Source organism: Heteronotia binoei, chromosome 2 (assembly GCF_032191835.1).
Source record: "Heteronotia binoei isolate CCM8104 ecotype False Entrance Well chromosome 2, APGP_CSIRO_Hbin_v1, whole genome shotgun sequence".
Lineage (NCBI taxonomy): Eukaryota > Metazoa > Chordata > Lepidosauria > Squamata > Gekkonidae > Heteronotia > Heteronotia binoei.
In genome coordinates this window covers 129,552,979-129,572,324 of record NC_083224.1, presented here as the reverse complement: position 1 = coordinate 129,572,324, position 19,346 = coordinate 129,552,979, and positions in this window count along the sequence as shown.

Genomic DNA, 19,346 nt, shown 5'->3' with positions numbered 1-19,346 from the left:
GGTCTTAAGGATATGGACCACTTGGGCGAGGATAAGCCAGTCACTGGACCTGTTGCTCAACTCCTCTTCTCTATGCAGGATGGTCATGGAGGAGATGACATCCTGTACCATGCTTTTCTGCTTCACCAATCATGCAATTAGGGTGTAGGTGGAGTTCCAATGGGTAAGCAGGTGTTCAAGCATCCCCCTCCACCTTCCTCTTGTGCAACAGATGGGTAGACTTAATGCTGCACAAGAACTGAGCAGCCAGGTGCCTACAGGATTTTAGCAAGGACTGCATCTTGAGAGTGGTAGCATTCCAGGTAGCCTTGACAGTTCTCTACAGCCCCAGAACATCCTTCACCACTAGGTAAAGCATGTGTGCCAGGCAGATAATGCCCTTGAAGCACACAGCCTTTACTGCTATCAGTGTGTTGGTGCCAGCATGCATGACCATGTAGCCATGGACAATGTTGCCACCATCCACCTACTCCCTCAGGCTATCCTGTATTAAAAGTGGATGGAAAACCAGGGAGCCAGGTTTTGCAGCAGCCAGTGAAAGGATACATCCTCCACTGGGAGGAGGGTTGGTCATCCAAAGAATTCTTGCCAATGAGGTGAGTGACAGCTTCCTGGGCACTCTACATAGCCCTTCTGGATGGCCCTGTTGGCATTCCTGGAGACTGACCTCTTGGAGGGTGGCCTGTCTTGATGTCTATCAAGTGCAGGGAGCTGTTCTTAGAGGGGCCTCCTGCTCACCCTCTGCTTCTCCCTGCTAAGAAGCAGTCAGTCTCTTCCTCCTGCTGGCCACTGCTCTTTCTTCTGGTGGCAACATACAGGGGTGCATCCTTTGCAGGTGCCTGTGAAGGATGGAGGAGGACAAGTGCTGAGGGTCTGCACCCCACCAAATATGGGTGTGTGGCACATCTGACTCTTTGCCACACAAAGGCCACTGAGGAGGGTGCAGAAATATTTCCAAATTGTGGGCTAGAAATGGATCCCCAGGATTGGAGAAGCTGGGAGGGACAGAGCTGGGAGGAGCCTCAGAGGGGTGTACTTGAGGCAGGAGCAGCCGTAGGAAATTGTGATTTGGAAGGGAAGGATGCACCTCCCACTCTAAATAATTGCTGTCAGAATCCTCCCCTCTGTAAGAATCCTCCACTGCTGGTGTATCTGGGCAGTGATAACAATTCTGTTGCCTCTATGGAGAGCCCAAGGAACAGATCAGGGAAAGGCAGTTCCAAGCCCCTGGCGATTCCCAGCTAGGGCTGGGCTCTAGTACACTGGCAGGATTGGTGCCTGGGTGTGGAGGGCAGTGCTTTTTGGGGGGTGGGGGTGGAGGACTTCTTCCCCCTATGATAAGCTCCCTTTGCACTCACTTTCACCCTCATGGTTCAGAAGTATACACAATCAGGAGAATATAAATGTGAGTCCTCAGCTAAGCCCTTCTTCTTGGCATGAGCAGAGAGATGGGGTGGCTCAGAGTCCTGAGTCTACTAACACCAAAATCCCAGCAAGGAAGAGGAGTCTACAATAAAAAATAATGTACTCTGCTTTCAACAAATTCCCTACCTCTTTGTCCAACTGCCAACAGAAAAGAAGGTGTGGAGCTGAGCTGAGGACATATATAGAATTCTGATTCCATAGAGCAGAATGGGAAGTCTGTTATTGGCAGCCAGCAGTGCCTGTGAAGCTTTGGAGGGCCCAATTGACATTTCCAAGGCTGGAGAAGTCTTCCCCTTGCTGCTTTGATGTTTTATAGACAGTTTAACTGAGTGGAGACAGTCTGTCTGGAAATGTATCCATTTACAAACTGCCATGCACTACAGGGAACAGCATAATTGCTGGCATTGGAGTCCAGGGGATTGCCTTAAAGTGGTTCTCCTCCTTCCTCCATGGTCGGGGACAAAGGGTGGTGCTTGGTGAGCTGACCTCCATGCGGCACCCACTGGAATACCTCAGGGAGCTATTCTCTTGCCAATGATATTTAACATCTACATGCACCTCCTTGCCCAGATTGTGTGAGGTTTTGGGCTGGGCTGTCATCAATATGTGGATAACACCCAGCTCTATCTGTTGATGGATGGCCACCCAGGCTCTGTCCCAGGCCATCTGACCTTGGCCTTAGAAGTTGTGGCAGGATGGGTGAGGCAAAGTAGATTGAAACTTAATCCAGCTAAGACGGAGGTCCTGGACCTGGACCGGGGGTGGTGGTGGTGGTTAGGATCAGAAATCTAACTCCCAGCCCTGGACGGTACATCTTTAGTGCTGGCTCAGAAAGTAAAGAGCTTGGGGGTGACTCTGGATGCCTCACTTTCAATGGAGGCACCAGTCACAACTGTTGCTCGGTCGGCCTTTTACCATCTTCAGCAGCAGGCCAGGCAGCTAGTACCCTACCTATCCCCCCCAGGACCTAGCTACAGTGATCCATGCAATGGTCACTTCAAGGCTAGATTACTGTAACTCGCTCTATGCAGGCTTACCCTTGCGACTGATCTGGAAACTTCAGCTAGTGCAGAATGCAGAAGCTCAGCTGTTGATACCAGTGCTTAGCCGGGCACACATCCAGTCAGCACTGTGCAGACTGCACTGGCTACCAATTGACTACCGGATCCATTTCAAGGTTTTAGTTTTAACTTTCAAATCCTTACATAGCCTGGGACTGACATATCTATGGGACTGCATCTCCCCATATATGCTCCAGAGAATACTACGATCTGGTACTCAACATCTGCTGACCGTCCCTGGCCCAAAAGACATCTGACTAGCCTCGACCAGGACCAGGATCTTTTTGGCCTTGGCCCCAGCCTGGTGGAATCAGCTCTCCTCAGAGATCTTGGCCCTTACTAAATTGTTACCTTTTCATAGGGCCTGTAAGATGGAGCTGTTCCACCAGGCATTTGGTTGAGGCGGCAGTCATTCTATCCCATCGGCTGACCCTATGCTGCAATATCACCTCTGCTGAAATACTGTTCATATTCAATGTTCAGTATATTATGATGTACCCAACTGAGCTGCCAAATTGTATTGTTTGCTTTTATTGGTTTTAACTGTTGTTTTACTGTTTTAAAATGTTGCTATCTGCCCTGAGCCCATCCGGGAAAAGGCGGAATATAAATTATCTAAATAAATAAATAAAAGTTCTTTGAATGCTTGTGCCGGTCACCCTTCTACAAACACTGCTTTATGAACCATAAACTGGCTAAAAACTGTGATGAATTTTAGTTTGTGATCCAGTTTGTGCCCACCCCTACCTGTGGCTCATGCCCTGTAGCCTGGGAAAACTGGCTTCTTGGATTGTGAACTGAGCACACAATACAATTTGTTCTTCTTGCATTTTCTTGTATATTTCAACTGTATTTCAGTTATTGTTTTTGATTGTTTTGAGTCCTTTTAGGGAGAAAAGCAGCTAATAAACATGTTAACATAGTTATTTTTCGGACTTGGGGTTTTCAGTGAAAATTTCATTCTAGTCCAAAGGAGTTAATAGAAGCTTAAGTCTTCCTGCGGCTTGAACGCTTAGGTGACCAGATGCTTTGTACTCTGATGAATTACTGAGAAACCCTGATCAACAATCTGATTGTCAGAAAAACAGAGAAGCTTCATTTCTCATTACTATTGTATCCAGTGAGTATGATGAGCATTTCACCCAATCTTATCCTCTCTCTGCTGGATCTCACTTTGTCTTGGAGATGGTCCCAAATTCCTTTTTCTGTGTCAGTGCCTATCAGAGAGGAGCCAAAAGTGGAGGGAGACAGATCCAAGAAAATGGAAGCATGATGACAAAAACACAATAAGCTTTCACAATAAGCTCTCAGGTCCTAAAAATTCTATAAAATGGAGAGCCAAAGGACCATCTGAATTCAAAATAGTCCAATACAAATTTTAAAATTCATAAATATACTATTTCTGTGTACTGATCACAATAAACAACATTCTCCATGCACCATACTTCTTGAACAGACTGTTCACAAGTGACAAATGTATTCTTTCCTTAATATATGTGCTCTATCCACATCGAAATGCACTATTATCCAAAAGGTATCCGTTTTCTATTGTATCTTCATGTGAAAAGACCAAACTTAAACATTCAGAGAAGTTGCCTGAAACATTCCTAAGACTGTAAGCCCCCCCCCACCACCACCAGCCCCAACTCACACCTATTTGGCTATAATTTTGTATTTGTCAGGAATTAAAATGTGTATAGTAATTCTGCATTTCCTCTCCATTGCCATCCATACATTTCTTCCACTTTAAGCATTTGTAACTACAAATATGAAATAAAACTTTAATTGAGCTACAAATGAGAAGCCTTCAGAGCATTTGCATCACACATTTTTATTTTTAATATTAGGTCTGCAGCATTTTGTAAATTGAGTCAAAATCTTTGGCATTTAGAAAAGATTTATCAGCTGCATTTGCTCTTTCATGATTGTACTAGGGAAAAAAGAATACTTTAATCAAGGACTGCAATAAAAAAGCAGATCAGAAACCTTTTATTTTTATGATTGCATAATAATTCTAAATTCTTCCACATCAGTCTGTATACTTCTCACAGCGGGTATTCTGCCAAACAGGGGAAGGGAACAAAAAAGGACCTCTCAGTGACCTCACTAAATGGATGAATAAGTAAATCCTGTTTGTGACATGCAGGCAAATAATCATGCTGCAGTGCAGCATAAGCCCAGCAATTCAAGTAAAGTCTTTCCTTTATTGCCACTTGTTTATTTATGAGACAATTGTGTCTGCCATATTGTTTAGCAGGTCCTCCAGAGTTTGAAAATGAACAGCCTCAGTTTGGAATCCCCTCTGATCTCCTTGGTGTATAAATGTATACTCTGAGCCTGCCACTTGTGGCCAGGAGGTGCTGCCTACCTCTATAGGGGTACCCCACCTGAATAAGGAAACAAAATAGATTCTTGTCACAAACAGGCCAAGGAAACACTCTCTTTGCAAAATAGCAGGAGAATATGTGTGGGCTAGTTCTGATTACATTACAGGTATCTTCCTGTCTGGCTACTCTCCCCCTTCACTTGGAATGATGAGATTATTATGAGTTCAACAGGTAAGTAGTGTCTTTGTCGTAATCCTTGGCCAACTGATTAATTGGCCATCTCCTTGCCTCTTTACTGCAACTCAGCTTCTCTTTTGTTCAATGCTATGGTAATGTCTGACACCTGGGCAAATCCTTTGTCTTCTGTGCTTACTCCTCCTCAGGGTATCTCTGCTAAATTGCTTGAACCATTAAGACCCATTCTAACCCATACTGACAAACATTACTGAGTCAGCCTCACCTATTGTTTCAATCTGGAAATCCATTCAGACATCCAGGAAAGACACATCAGCACCCATTAAGGAGCAATCAGAGCTCTGGGGAAGTCTTCAGTCCTCCAAACCTTATAAAACATGAGAGCAAGTCACGCCTACTTGTTCAGTCTGAGCACATGTAGAGATTGTTCCCCCCATTACTCTAAGTAAGGGTACCCTCAGATATGGCATGATGGCAGTGCATGTCTCCATCTTTAATTTCCAAATGGACCTCTGGACATCTGGATGGGTAGTATTATCTTTATAAGAAACCCCCAAAGCCCCTATCTCTTACCTTTATCTTCATTGCCTCTTGATTGCATGTATTGTATTGTCTGTGTGTGTGATTGTACCTTTTTACATAATTTTCTAGTAAACATTATAAAATATATTTGATCTGGAGTCTTTCATCCTGAAACTGGACCTTCGTATTATTGGTGGAAAAGATCCCTGCTCTAATTCACTCTACCTAAGTCTCCGTCTTGCTAATTTCCCCATAAAAAGAGGAAACCCCCAGCATTTTCAGTAACACACTGTCCCTTCCGTTTCTCACCCAAGTGAAAGGGGCCTCCACATTGCCATTGAGCCCGCTTTGGCGGGGGAGGGCGGGATATAATAATAAATTTATTATTATTATTATTATTATTATTATTATTATTATTATTATTATTATTATTATTATTATTATTATTATTATTATTATTATTAAAAAATCATCTAGGGTATCACCATGAGAAATCTAATTTTCATGACCCATCAGAGGTCCTGCCATTACTCCATGTACTATACTGCTGTCTGGTATGATGGGTGCAAAAGAAATGGATGGCAGTGGTTCTTGATAAGAGGTGAGAGAATTGCCTGCTAGTTCAGTGTTTAACTGGTGAATCTAGGAGGGAAACATTGGGAATACATGCTGAGGAGCTTTAATTGGCTGAATCCATTCAACATCAGGTATTTAGAACCAATGTCTTCCAGTGTAACTAGGATAAGATATTGATATCTTCCAGAGAACTCTAGAAGATTTTGAGCAAACTAGATAATCTATTCAACAACCAAATAATGTTATCATATTTCTGTTCCCTGTTCCATATACTGTTCATAGATCTAAAAATAGCCAGTGACACTGCCATTGGAACCCATCCTCCAAAATCATTCAAGAAGTCTCATAATATTCTTTTGTGGAGGAAAATAATTCTGGCCAATCTCTGGCTAGTTCTCTCTCCTTGTATTATCTGATTCCAAATGTCTGATGCTCCTTTGGATGTCAATATTATAGACTTGTTCACCAATCAAACTGGCCTAAATCTAATCCTGTACACAAAGTCCCTCTGTGCATTGACAGAATACTTGGAAAGGGAGACAAGCACAAGTAGTTACTGGCCCTGTCCCCTGTATCTACATGAATGCTGGCTCGTCATGAGCATATTACCCTTTTGTGGAGGAAATGTCACTGCCTGTGCTCTCTCCCTGTGAACAACAATATTCAGAAAGTAGTGCCCCCAGTCACAGGGAAGGAATGTACATTTGGATACTTGTACCCAGTGGTTGCACAGAGGTGGAGAACAAGGCTAGTGCACTTATGCTTGCTGTATCCTGTTATGCATTCGGTGTGTGAAAGGGTTGTTTGTACAGAGCTTGTTTCAGGGGCCTCTGCAACAAAACACTTCTTGCATCAGTGTGACAATTCCTAGAAGTTAAGACATAACAGAGAAGATTTAAAAAGCAGCTGATTTCATAGGAACATCAAAGCCCAGTGCTTGAAAGCTTAAAAACAGAACGTGTGTGTGTTAATTCAAACAAGAGGATTTTATAGAATATAGCATTACCAGGGGTCATTTTGTAGCAGGAGCTCCTTTACACACTAGTCCACACACCCCTGATGTAGCCAATCCTCAAAGAGCTTACAAAAAAGAGCCCTATAAACTCTTGGAGGATTGGCTGCATCAGGGGTGTGTGGCCTAATTTGCAAAGGAGCTCTTGCTAAGAAATGACCCTTGAGCATTACTATGTAAGGTATGAAATAGTCTTCAGTGTAATAACCCTTCAGCTTTATGTTTCCCTACACCTCACCGGTTGTAGAAGAGTAGAAGAGCCACTGTTCTCCAGTGGCTAAAATGGTGAACTTGGAGTTCTACTTAGGCTATCTGAATTCAGTCCCTACCAAACCCATTTAGTTATTTCTACAAGGAACACCAGAGACCATGGAAGATACAGTTCATTTTTTTTTTCCCTGGTGGACCCTAGGTTCTGCAGAAAAATACACAGTACCGGCATCAGGTTTTATTAGAATTTAATTCCCATTGTTCTGGTTGGCTTGGCCACTGTACATGTATTTGATATGTGCTGACTTTGCTTTCTCATTTAATCCAAATCCAGTCTTGTTCATTTGGTAGGTGCATAAATTGTGGGAGTTTATGAAGCCCCATGGCACAGAGTGGTAAAGCTGCAGTACTGCAGTCCTAAACTCTGCTCATGACCTGAGTTCGATCCCGACAGAAGCTGGTTTCAGGTAGCTGGCTCAAGGCTGACTGAGCCTTCCATCGTTCTGAGGTCGGTAAAATGAGTACCCAGCTTGCTGGGAGGAAAGTGTAGAGGACTGGGGAAGGCAATGGCAAACCACCCCATAAAAAGTCTGCCGTGAAAACGTTGTGAAAGCAACGTCACCCCAGAGTTGGAAACGACTGGTGATTGCACAGGGTCCTACCTTTACCTTTTTATGAATCCCTCTACTGAGAAATGCTCTGGGTTGATTTTGAAACTGGAATCATGAATGAATTTTATACAGCAATTAGTCAAGGTAGAAGTCAGACAAAGGCAAACCAAGCAAAAAATACTGCAAATGCTATATAAGATAGTCTTGTGAATTAAATAGAGTTAAAAGTTAAAATTTTAAAAGTTTACAAAGTAGATTTATTCAGCATCACATTACAGCTCATGGGATCCAGCCACAGGGAATAGCTACCATGATGCTCCAATAATGCACAAATTGAACTGTAATACATCATACTCAAAATCAACTCATACATCATAGGTTGCATGGGAAGGTTGCAGGAAAGACTTTTGTTTATTCATTGAAACTCTTCACAGTAAAGTGATGGATCTTTCCATATTTCCATGCAATCTCTGATTGCATGGGAGAGTCTCTGGGTGATATCAGACAGCCTGTTTGGGGCAGCTTGAAGCTGCTCAAAATAAAGCTGGCTAGAAATAGCACCCCAGAGGTTCCAGATAGCGTTTGGGGAAAGGGGCAGGCCGTGGACACCTGGGGAGTGTCAGGAAAGCCCATGCGTCCTGTCCGTGGCTCCCCAGGTGTAAGGAACCCCCCTACTTTTCATACATATGGACATCGTGATCACCAGTATGGTTGCCAGGGTGCCTGGAGTTTTGACTCTCACACATCTGCTCTAAGAAGTGACTTTGCTTACAGTTTCTAAGGCTTATGTGGATACTATAAGCCTCAGCTTTGCAGCAGCATTCTGCTCCTTGTGTGCCCAGTCTTGGCCGCTGCAGTAAAGGAAGCCATGCCACCATGAACTGTACAAGCAAACAGTTTCCAGCCTGTTTCCATGAACCAAGGGCTAACACCACCAGAATCCATCTTGCTTTCCTGATTCCATCTCCAGCATCAGCTTCAGCTTTTGCATAAGCTTATCCAAGCATACCCTGCCAGGCTGGACTTCATTCCTTCATAGTGGGAAGCTCACGTACACACCCTGTGTCACCCTTAGCCCGCAAGCAACCCATTTGCCCCATGAATGGATTAACAGCTCAACTGTTGGTCCTGATTGTCTGGCAAAACCCTAGACAATGGTTCCTGCCCAGAAGATGATGGGATAAGAGGAAGAACATCTCCTGTCACAACCAAGTCTTTTGTCTACACCGGGGATACCTAGGTCAATATTTGATTCCCTATTGTCACCTTCCCAGATAATCCCATGTAATCTTAAGTATCCAGCCATTCCCATTCTTGCCCCAGTCTAACATCTTGGAGCCGCCTCAGGCCATGTTGCAACCTGGAAGTTTCCAGGTTGCCCAGGACTAAGGTGAAGTTCATTGGTCAAAGCAGACACCCAATTAGGTGTCACCAAGGGACTCGCCATTGGCTCTGCTAATGTCCAGCCTTCATGGTCATCACAGAGCCTCCCCTTCTTCCTCCCCGTTGCCTCCCATCCCCTAAGGGCTCAGGTGAGTCCTTATAACCTGTGGACTAGCTACCCACAGGTGTGCTTCTATCAGCAACCCACCTTCCGCTGCATAGATCCATCCTCGATTCCTGATCAGTTTCGGGTCCTCCCCCATTCCCTCAATTGTCGCCACCGGACCCTTCCTTGAAGACTACAAGAGGTAATATCGCCCTGTCTGTCTACCCATATATGTTCCCCTATCAATCTATCTGTATTTTCTTAGGACTGTGTGAATGTGTGATTGTATTTTTATCTTGTATGACAGAACTATATTTTCCTCAATAAATTACAATTGGTTTTATTAAATTAGAGTCCTTTTATTGAGCATCACCCTCTGGATGGTTGAGCCTGGTATATATTGGTAAAAAGATTCCTAGTGAGCCAGGTGCTCACCTAACTAATTCCCCAACATCATTTTGAGGGCATTTTGGCTAACACAGGTGCTCTCCTGGCACTTCCCGGCCTTCCAGATGGCTGGGAGGCAGCTCAGAGGCACCCCAGCAAAAAGGCACCACTTTTGAAGTGGTGCCTTTTTAAGCTAGGTGGATCGGCCTAGAGGATGGGGTGAGTACGGGACAGGAGCATGTGGCAGATGTTGCCATCTGGAGGGTTTTTTTGTGTTGATCTCAGAGGCATCTCTGAGTCAACCCAAAGTGCTGGTCTTTTAGCAGCCTCTATGTTATAAGCATACATCCCTGATGTTGGAATTTGAGTGCAGCTGTTCCACAGGCTTGGACTCATTCACACCATAAGCACAATTTAAATATTATATGCGCTGCATGTCAAACTGAGATGCAGAAGCATTTTTAGTCCTTCAATGAATATTTATGGTTCCAAGAGGACTCTACTACATAAGGAATGAACAAAAGAGTGAATTCTAGTTATAAAAGGTAAAGAGGAAGTGGGTGGCAAAGCTATACCTTCTGAAACTAGTGGATTGATTTGAGAACTCTGTAAATTCTCAACTAGGACTACTGAGTAAGTGAGTAGCTTTCTTTTGCTGTGGAAGAATTCTATATAATAAAGCGGGCAGTGATGCATTGCCTTTAGTCCAACTATTTGCTTGATATTCCCATTATAAATTATATTAAGATTTAATGTCATTTATTTAACTGGCTGATTTAATTATTACAATAATCCTCACCTCCTGAATAAGCAAATTGCATGCTTCTGAACAAATTACTTAATAACATTTTCTAGACATTGTCTTTACTTGTTTAAATAGGGAAATATGCCCAGTATTCCCACCATTTTGCTTTGTGTGGTTGTGGTGCCATTTGCAATATAGTGGTTGGGTGGTAGGTTTCATTACATACTAGTACTTTCAGCTTCAGTTAGTAATTTTCCCAGATGAATGGGAATTAATCCCAGATTTAAATCTTTCAAAAGATATTGAGGAGTTAATTACATCTAACCAGACCAAACTAATATTTTTGCTGGGACAGGAGAATATTCATTTTGCTTTTAAGATACATTGAAATTCTTCTTAGGCAATTTCAGCATATGTGCCTCAGCTATATAATGATCTGGAAGGAGATGCAATGCAATGCCAGAGTACTCAAATGCCTCTGGGTTAATAATAATAATAAATTTTTATTTATACCCCGCCCTCCCCACCGAAGCAGGGCCAGGTTTGCTTTCACACCAAGCTACAATTTGTTAGCAATATTTTGGCCTAGTACATCATACTTATTTTATGTGTCATCCATGTCTTTGCTTCTGGCCATCAATTGGACAAGTGTCAGCAAAATCAATCACTGACAAGCCATTCTTCATTGTCTCCGCTGCTGTATTTCTAAATGAATTAGGAAAAATATGTAAGCACCCCTGAGCCAGTTTGTCCTCTGTTGTTCAGTGTGCAGCAACAACTGTTTTGTCTGTATTTCACTAGAGATGTCATAAAATGTGTCTCATTTGGTGGAAATGATGAAATATGGATTTCTGGGGTGTTAGCCATATTGAGGAAAATAGAACCAACAAAATGAACAGTGTTTCTCATCTGTTTCCTTTGATCTTTGATAGAAAATAATGAAATTATCATCCAGTTAAAAGACTGCAAAGTGCCAAGATAGGTCTCAAAGTTGAATTGCCACCAGCAATCTTTGTTTACTGGCAGAGTGAGATCAGGGTTTTGAGAATATCATCTAGGCTACATTACTAGCTGTGCCTGCTCAATTACCTATGGGGCAGTCCCTTTTCACCAGGTCCTGTAAAATTCTAGACTCAGAGTTTGTTCCCTGTCAAATAACCTCCCCCCCCCCCAGGTCAATGGCTGTGTCAAGAACAGCAAAGATCCTATTTCTGTTCTGTCTGATGCCTTGCCTGGTCACATTATGCCTTTCCTTCAAGTCTCTAAATCCTGTTTATTATCCAACATCTGATCCTTGCCTAGCCTTGCCACAACTCTGTTTCAGGCTCTAGATGATAACATTGAACTCTATGAGAAAATGTAGATCATATCATTGAATACCAAAGGAGTACTTTGCCAGTCTTTACCACAGATCAGACATGGTAAATTAAAGCTGTTCCTATTGTAAGAAAAAAAAAATCTGGATTAGTTTTTGAACAGCTTGATGTGTAAGGAAATAATCACGAAGACCTGTTTCATACTTCAACTTTTGGAAGGAGGAAGTTGATTATGTTGGCATGCAAATATTTGGAACAAATTCAGTCCCTAAAAACAGGTGAGCAGGAGAACTGGAATGGTATTTCTTGTACCATCTGCTTGATACCATCTTGCTTCTCTGTCTCAAACATGGTCAAGAAGCATCTCTCAAACTGTGAGTCAGGCCCTCTTTGGCCAGACTCCAAAGTTTTTATGCAAAGGTTCATGTGAAACAATGAAAATGAAAAATAGAACCTCAAGACTTTTTCATTCTGAACTCGGCAAGAAACAACCCATCTATTAAGCAATGAATATTTTATAGACACTTTTGATGTTCTTGAAGAAAAGATAACTGAAACTCTGCCATGTGTCAAGTATTTCAGAAAAACCCACCAGACTGGCATCATTGTTTTGTTCTCTCAAAAATAGAAAGTCTGAACTGCTTAAAAGTAAACTTACAGATCCAGACCAACTTGCTAGGTATATTCGAACTTACTGAGACCTATATAAAACAAATAAGTATATCAAACATGAATGTAAATCTTATATTCTAATAACCACCCATGGCTCCCATCTATTGATAGCTAAATCCATAGACTGGGGCAACACCAAGGCTGAAGAGATTTTTCTGCACACTTTGGAGACTCCCCAAGTGTGCAGAAAAATCTGTTGTTGTAATTTTTTAACTGTGTGTTGTTTAAATGATGGGGAGAGAAGCAAGGGTGGGAGATGAGTAGAGTGCCATGGGTGGGGTGGTAAAGGTGGGGATGAGTGAAGTGCTATGGGTAGGTGATAGGTTGGGTAGAGCAGTGACCATTGGGTAGGCTGATGGGGAAAAGATGGAGGAGGCAAAAGAGATGGGTAGATAAGGGGAAAATAGAGGATAGGTTATCTGAGAAGAGGGGGGGGAATTGACAGAGAAAGGATGGAGCAAAAGAGATGGGGTAGGTTGACAGATATGGGAAGGGGAGAAAGAGGGAAAGTTGTTAGAGAAGGAAGAGGGAAGGAAGCAAGAGGAGAAGGGATGCACCACCGCCACAAGTTTCTTGTGGGTCCCCACTTGTCTATATACTAATAGCTATATGTGGCCTCTATCTCAGGATATCTAAGTTTGTGGATCAGGGCCACAATGGTGCTAAACAGATTTTTCTTCAAACTTGGGAAACTCCCTAGGTTTGCAGAAAAATCTGAAATCAAAATTAACCAAAATATGTTTGCATTGTTTGCACATGCACAGACAATGCTTTTACCAGACCAGAATGGAGTCACTCCAGCCTGGCCTAGCAGCAGATGCCAACAGCCATTCTGGACCCTACCTCAGTATTGAAGTATTCAGCAGCCATCTTATCCCAGCAGCAGTGAAAGAGGATGCCAGCAGTTGCTCTGGCCTAGTTGCTGTGGAGGAGGACACCAGCAGTCCTATTTGCCTGGCTATGGTGGAGGAGGAAGGCAGCAACTACTCTGGCCTGCCTACAGAGGACACCAGCAGCTGTGCTGGGCCTGGCCATGGCAGAGGATGCCAGGCTCAACAGTAAGTGGTGGAACATGGAGTAGTGCATTTGGCAGCACATTTTGTTTCAGATGAAGCGCACAGAATTCCTCTCAGTTCTGATCAGCTGTATCAAGTTGATTTGTCATGCCTGATGTAGACATCACACCACTGCATTTGAACAAGATACCTGTCCTGAAAGTCATGCATCTGCTGTTCCAGAATTCTTGCTGGCTGCCTGGCCATGCAGCACCATAAATATGATAGAGTAGCAAATGTTGCAGCATTCCATAAAGGTTGAGATAATCATCATTACTTGCTATAGAAACCATTGGTTAATGGTGGATTGTCCTTTATGTGCAACTGATGATAATTCCTGTCCTTGGCTCACAGGGATACTCAGGAGAAGTGAGGAGGAGAGGCTTTTCCTTTGTCAATATTATCACCTTTATGAAAACATAATTCTTGGGACAGCAGTAAGAGGTAATCTACTTTATTTCATTAAATACAATAGCATTCTATGAAATAATATGGTTTCAAAAATCCCTTTCAGCTATCACCGCATTAAACTTTCAGGATATGGTGACTAGCCCTTATGAGACTGGCTGAGTTTGACATCTGGATAATAAAATACAGCACTGCTAAGTCCAGGAGACTTTCACATAATCTTCATTATGATATTTTTTGGCATCACACACCACATAAATATTCATGTTTTTGAAGATACTTCCTATTTCTATAGATTTCTTTGTCGTATGCAGGTGCAATTATAGATTTGTGAATACAGCTAATCACTTTTAATACTTAACAGGAATGCAGCCATTGCAATAAAACCTTTCCTGATTTTTCTGATGATGCTGTGGGCTTAGTGAATGAATTCAAGAATGAAGGATACCATCAAAAGGACTATGGAGAATGCCTTATTAAAGTGGATTCATTTCTTTAAAAGAAAAAAAATGTTATTTTCTGCCTGAAGTGTTGTTGTCATGCATGTGTTAATCATTGGAGATTTCAGGCTGAGCTATGCCCATTTCTCATGCTGTTTACCAAACCACCATAAATCAAAAGGTTCTGGTTTCTTTCCAGAAATATTTCTATCCTGGCTAGAGCTACTGCTACAGCCTGTAATAAGGCTAGCACAGAATCCTGTCATATCCCTATTAAGCCACCTTCTCTCTTTCCTGTAAAACTCTTATCTTGTGTTGCTCCATGTAATGTCTTCCCTTGATCTTGCACAGTTTTATTATTAAGGAGAGACTTTTAGCAATGTAGATTATAAAAATATGAAGATATAAAAGTATGAAGATATGACATGGGCAGAAATGAGGAACCCCATTTACCTGGGGCCAGGAGGTGCATGCCCTGACCTGAATAGCTCAGGCTAGCTGTTTTTGGTTAGATCTCAGAATCTAAGCAGTGTGGGCCTTGGTTAGTATTTAGTTGGAACGCCACTAAGGAAGTCCAGGGTCACTGTACAAAGAAAGGCAATGACAAACCATCTTTGTTATTCTCTGGCTTTGAAAATGGTATGGGGTTGCCCGAAGACAGCTGTGACTTGACAGCACTTTACAGACACACACAGAGGAAGTGCACAGTAAGGAGAGTCCAGAGTTGCTGGTGGAAATGAAATGATGAACAAGCAGCTCTGAGAAGCCTGCTCTGGGAAAACAAGGCATGCCAAGGTGGAGACTGTGTGAGCTAACAACCCTGGGTCCAGTCATCCAGCAATGAATAGCAGCAGCTGAGAGGGGGTAGGTTAGCAGGTCAGCTAAGCCTAGGTGCTTGTTAAGCAGAGAAAACAATGGCAACACAATATAAACAGAAATCTAAAAACAATTGTGTCAAGAATACAATTTTACAAAAATCTATATATTATATTGTGCAAAAACATCCAAATTTCATTCCATAAATCACATAGAAAGCATAAAGTCCCAAACAGAAACACTGATCCTAAGGATGACTCTGATGAATTCTTTTCAAAAAGTCTATAAGGAGTAATACTACTCAGGAGTAAAATCCAAACGGAGTCCTTCCACTGATGTCGGCTTCCAAAGGAGAAATCTTTCCTTCATGCAATCACTGGCTTAAATCGCGTCCCGCTGCACTTGCAGTTTCTTCACAAGCCAACTGACAAGGTCCTCAGACCAGCCTCTCTCAAATGCCCATATTAGACATATTAGAAACGCCCGTATTCTTCTTGTGAAGAAGCTGCAAGGGCAGCGGGACGTGATTTAAGCCGGCGATTGCATGAAGGAAAGATTTCTCCTTCGGAAGCCGACATCAGTGGAAGGACTCCGTTTGGATTTTACTCCTGAGTAGTATTACTCCTTATAGACTTTTTGAAAAGAATTCGTCAGAGTCATCCTTAGGAACAGTGTTTCTGTTTGAGACTTTATGCTCTCTATGTGATTTATGGAATGAAATTTGGATGTTTTTGCACAATATAATATATAGATTTTTGTAAAATTGTATTCTTGACACAATTGTTTTTAGATTTCTAGGTGATTGTTAAGGCCAACCTTGAAAGCAGCAGGACAGATACTTATGGGAGGCCAGATGGAGATAATAATAACAACAACAACAACAACAATAATAATAAATTTATTATTATATCCCGCCCTCCCCCATCGAAGCGGGCTCAGGGTGGCTCACAGGACATGGCATATACCATGATTACAATAAAATACAATCATTACTATAAAAGACAGTTAAAACATAGTTAAATTACATTCAAATTAAGTTAAATAAACAATTAAAATATTATAGGTTACAAATTAAAGTGATACAGTTCGATATATGTATAGGATGGCTAGGTGTCATTACCCGGGTTCCATCTTAAACGCAAGTTGGTAGAGGATGGTTTTGCAAGCCCTGTGAAACTGATTTAGGTCTCGCAGGGCTCGCACCTCCTCTGGTAGTTGATTCCACCATTGGGGAGCCATTGTAGAGAAGGCCTGCTCCCTTGTTGTTTTCAGTCTGGCCTCCCTTGGTCCAGGGATTTGTAGAAGATTTTGGGAACTAGATCTCAGTGCTCTCTGGGGAACATATGGAGAGAGGCGGTCCCTAAGGTAGGCAGCAAGGGAAATGTACTTGAATCAATAATAACAGCTCTTACAGAACTTTGAGAGTCCAGCATGTGCTTGTGTAAGCCAACTTGCCCTCAAATGAGGTTGGGAAATTAGTTAGGTGGGCAAAAGATGGCTAACTTAGGTGGGGTCTAAACCTGTGTATACAGGAGGCGGTCTCCCAAGAATTTCCCCTTTTAAATAATTAGGAGAACTTTGGTAAACTACAATTGATTTAATTAGAAAATTTGTCAGACATACAAGAAAATAAAATCACTTATCAATCATATAGTTCCTAAGAAAATAGATATGAAGGGTTGATAGAGGAACACAAAGGGAAAACACAAACAATGGTGATACTGTACCTATCGTAGTCTTCGGAAAGACAACTCCAATAGCGATGATGAAATAGGGAAAATGGAGCAAGACACGACCAGCGTATCTCACTATAATGGGCCTAAAACTGATCAGGTTTGGGGGATGGCTCTAGACAGCAAGAGTAGGTATACTGCAAGAGACACACCTGAGCGGCCAAACACATGGCCTTATATTACCAAATTCATATCCCCAGGCAATGATATCAGGTGATCCTTGACATAGCTGTCAGATGACCCCTGACATCACAGAAGGGGAGGATCCCAGGAGGGTTTGAAAGAAGAATTATGGGCATGGATGGGTTTATCTATTTTAAAATTTACCTAAACAAAGAAACATGGTGGAATAATATGGGGCCAAATCACCTATTGTGACACCAAAGCTAAACACAATGGGGACAATCTTTGTGGCTGGAACTGGTCTTTGCAACGCAATCCTTCTGGCTGGAGTTGTACTGTGCAAGCAACTGCCTTGGCTGTCTGGCAGGAGAAGTTCTTTGTCCAGGTGCAAAGACATATTATCAAGCCTATTGTTAAAAGTTGGCTTCCCCACTTGCATCTTCACGGCATGTCCGAAGTACATGAGGCTTCCACCTTGTTCTCATGGCATTAAGCAGGACTTGAAGTTATTCTTTTAGGACATCACAAATATGGTTCCTATAGAAAGATTGCTTCTTGGAAATGGCTTCCATGGACAGGAATGCAGTTAGGATCTGCAGGGCTGAGCAGCTCTGGAAAGAAGTGTGATCTGGAGTCCTTTCGGGCAAGGGAAGCACAACTGGTTAAATTCAGGCATGGAATCCTTGTGACCTGGTTGGAAGTCTTGTTGCTTGGGATCACACAGTGTAAATATGTCCATAATGGGTTAGCTTTCAGTCCAAAATACCTTATATTGTCAGTTAAATGTCCATTGAGGCAGGTTTGCTTATGCTTACACAATATGAGTCCATACTGTAAGTCCATAACAATGAGAGTCCTGTATTTCTGACACTAAGGCAGAGTAAATTCAGTCCATAAATGGTGGAAAAGGGGGTCCAGGGCTTACAATTGGGTGCAACAGGTCCAATAGAGTACAGAACATTACCCAGCTTGCTGCAGGCCCCAGTGTGATGGATTGTCCCAGAGGTGCCCCATCCTGTCACAGCTCTGCATGGCAAAGTTCATTGATTTATTTAAAACACTTATAAACTAGCCACTCTTGCAGTAGATCAGGATCCAGGGCATGTGAGTTTTAAATTGTTAGTGACCTTGGAGGTCCTTGTAAGGTCAGAAAAGTGGGATATAAATTTTGTGAATAAATAATTAAGAACTAGAAATAAAATATAAATGCAATAAATAAAATATATTAAAACCAGATTAAACTTAATATAAAAACATAATAATAGCCCTGTTTGGTTCATCAGGTCCAGTATCTTGTTTCAAACAATGACAAACCAGTTTCCCTGGGTGGCCGACAACCATGGGGATTTGTACTTTGATCGCTACAATCCTAATCTGATTCCCTCACCACTGTTCAAGATGGTCAGCACATGTATGTTTCTATCTATATGAAATATAATTACAATCAAGAACATCAAAAGAACAAAGAGAGACCACCTATCTATATTATTTGATTCTTACTGAATTGTAATTTTTTTCCCCTTTGCAAGAACTAGAACCTGCTTCTTTTAGAATTCAGACCTGGGAATCTTCACTGCATTGCTTAAATTAATAGTGCTGTTGGTTATTAAACAAGGGGAGGGAAGCAAACCATTAAACTCCTTCCCAAAAGAATTACCCGTTTAGTGTATCTGCCTTATCTGTAATGATGGTCATTTACTGGAGTTTCTTCCTGTCAATAGTTGTAAATGAAACAAGATTTGGGTATTTATTTTATGATGCCATCAGGATTTTTGCAGCTTTTCTCTGATTGCATATTATATTCCTTTGTAATATTTGTAATAGGACTCTTGAGTGGTAACTGGCCTATTCCTTCTTCCCATGCTGACCAAGATTTATATTCCTTTCTACTTCTGCCTACTTTTGGCTCTGGAGATATGAACTCCCCTCCCCCTTTCTCCTCTCTCTTAAAAACTTGCCATTATTAGCACTATGATTTGCATTACAATATATGCAGGATGCAGTTCTTTTCTATAAGAGTTTTGAAACTGACTTCAGTGGAAGGTGGATTGCACCTTTAATATATTTAATGTATCAGGGTCAAGCCAGTCAAGATGTTGTGACTGGACCTTCCTATCATTTTAAAAAGACAAATAGTAGCTATGTTAAAGCTATGAGTATAGGGGTAAGAGCGCAAGAGCTGCTGGCCTGTGGTTTTTGGCTTAGGATGCACAGCCAGGCCAT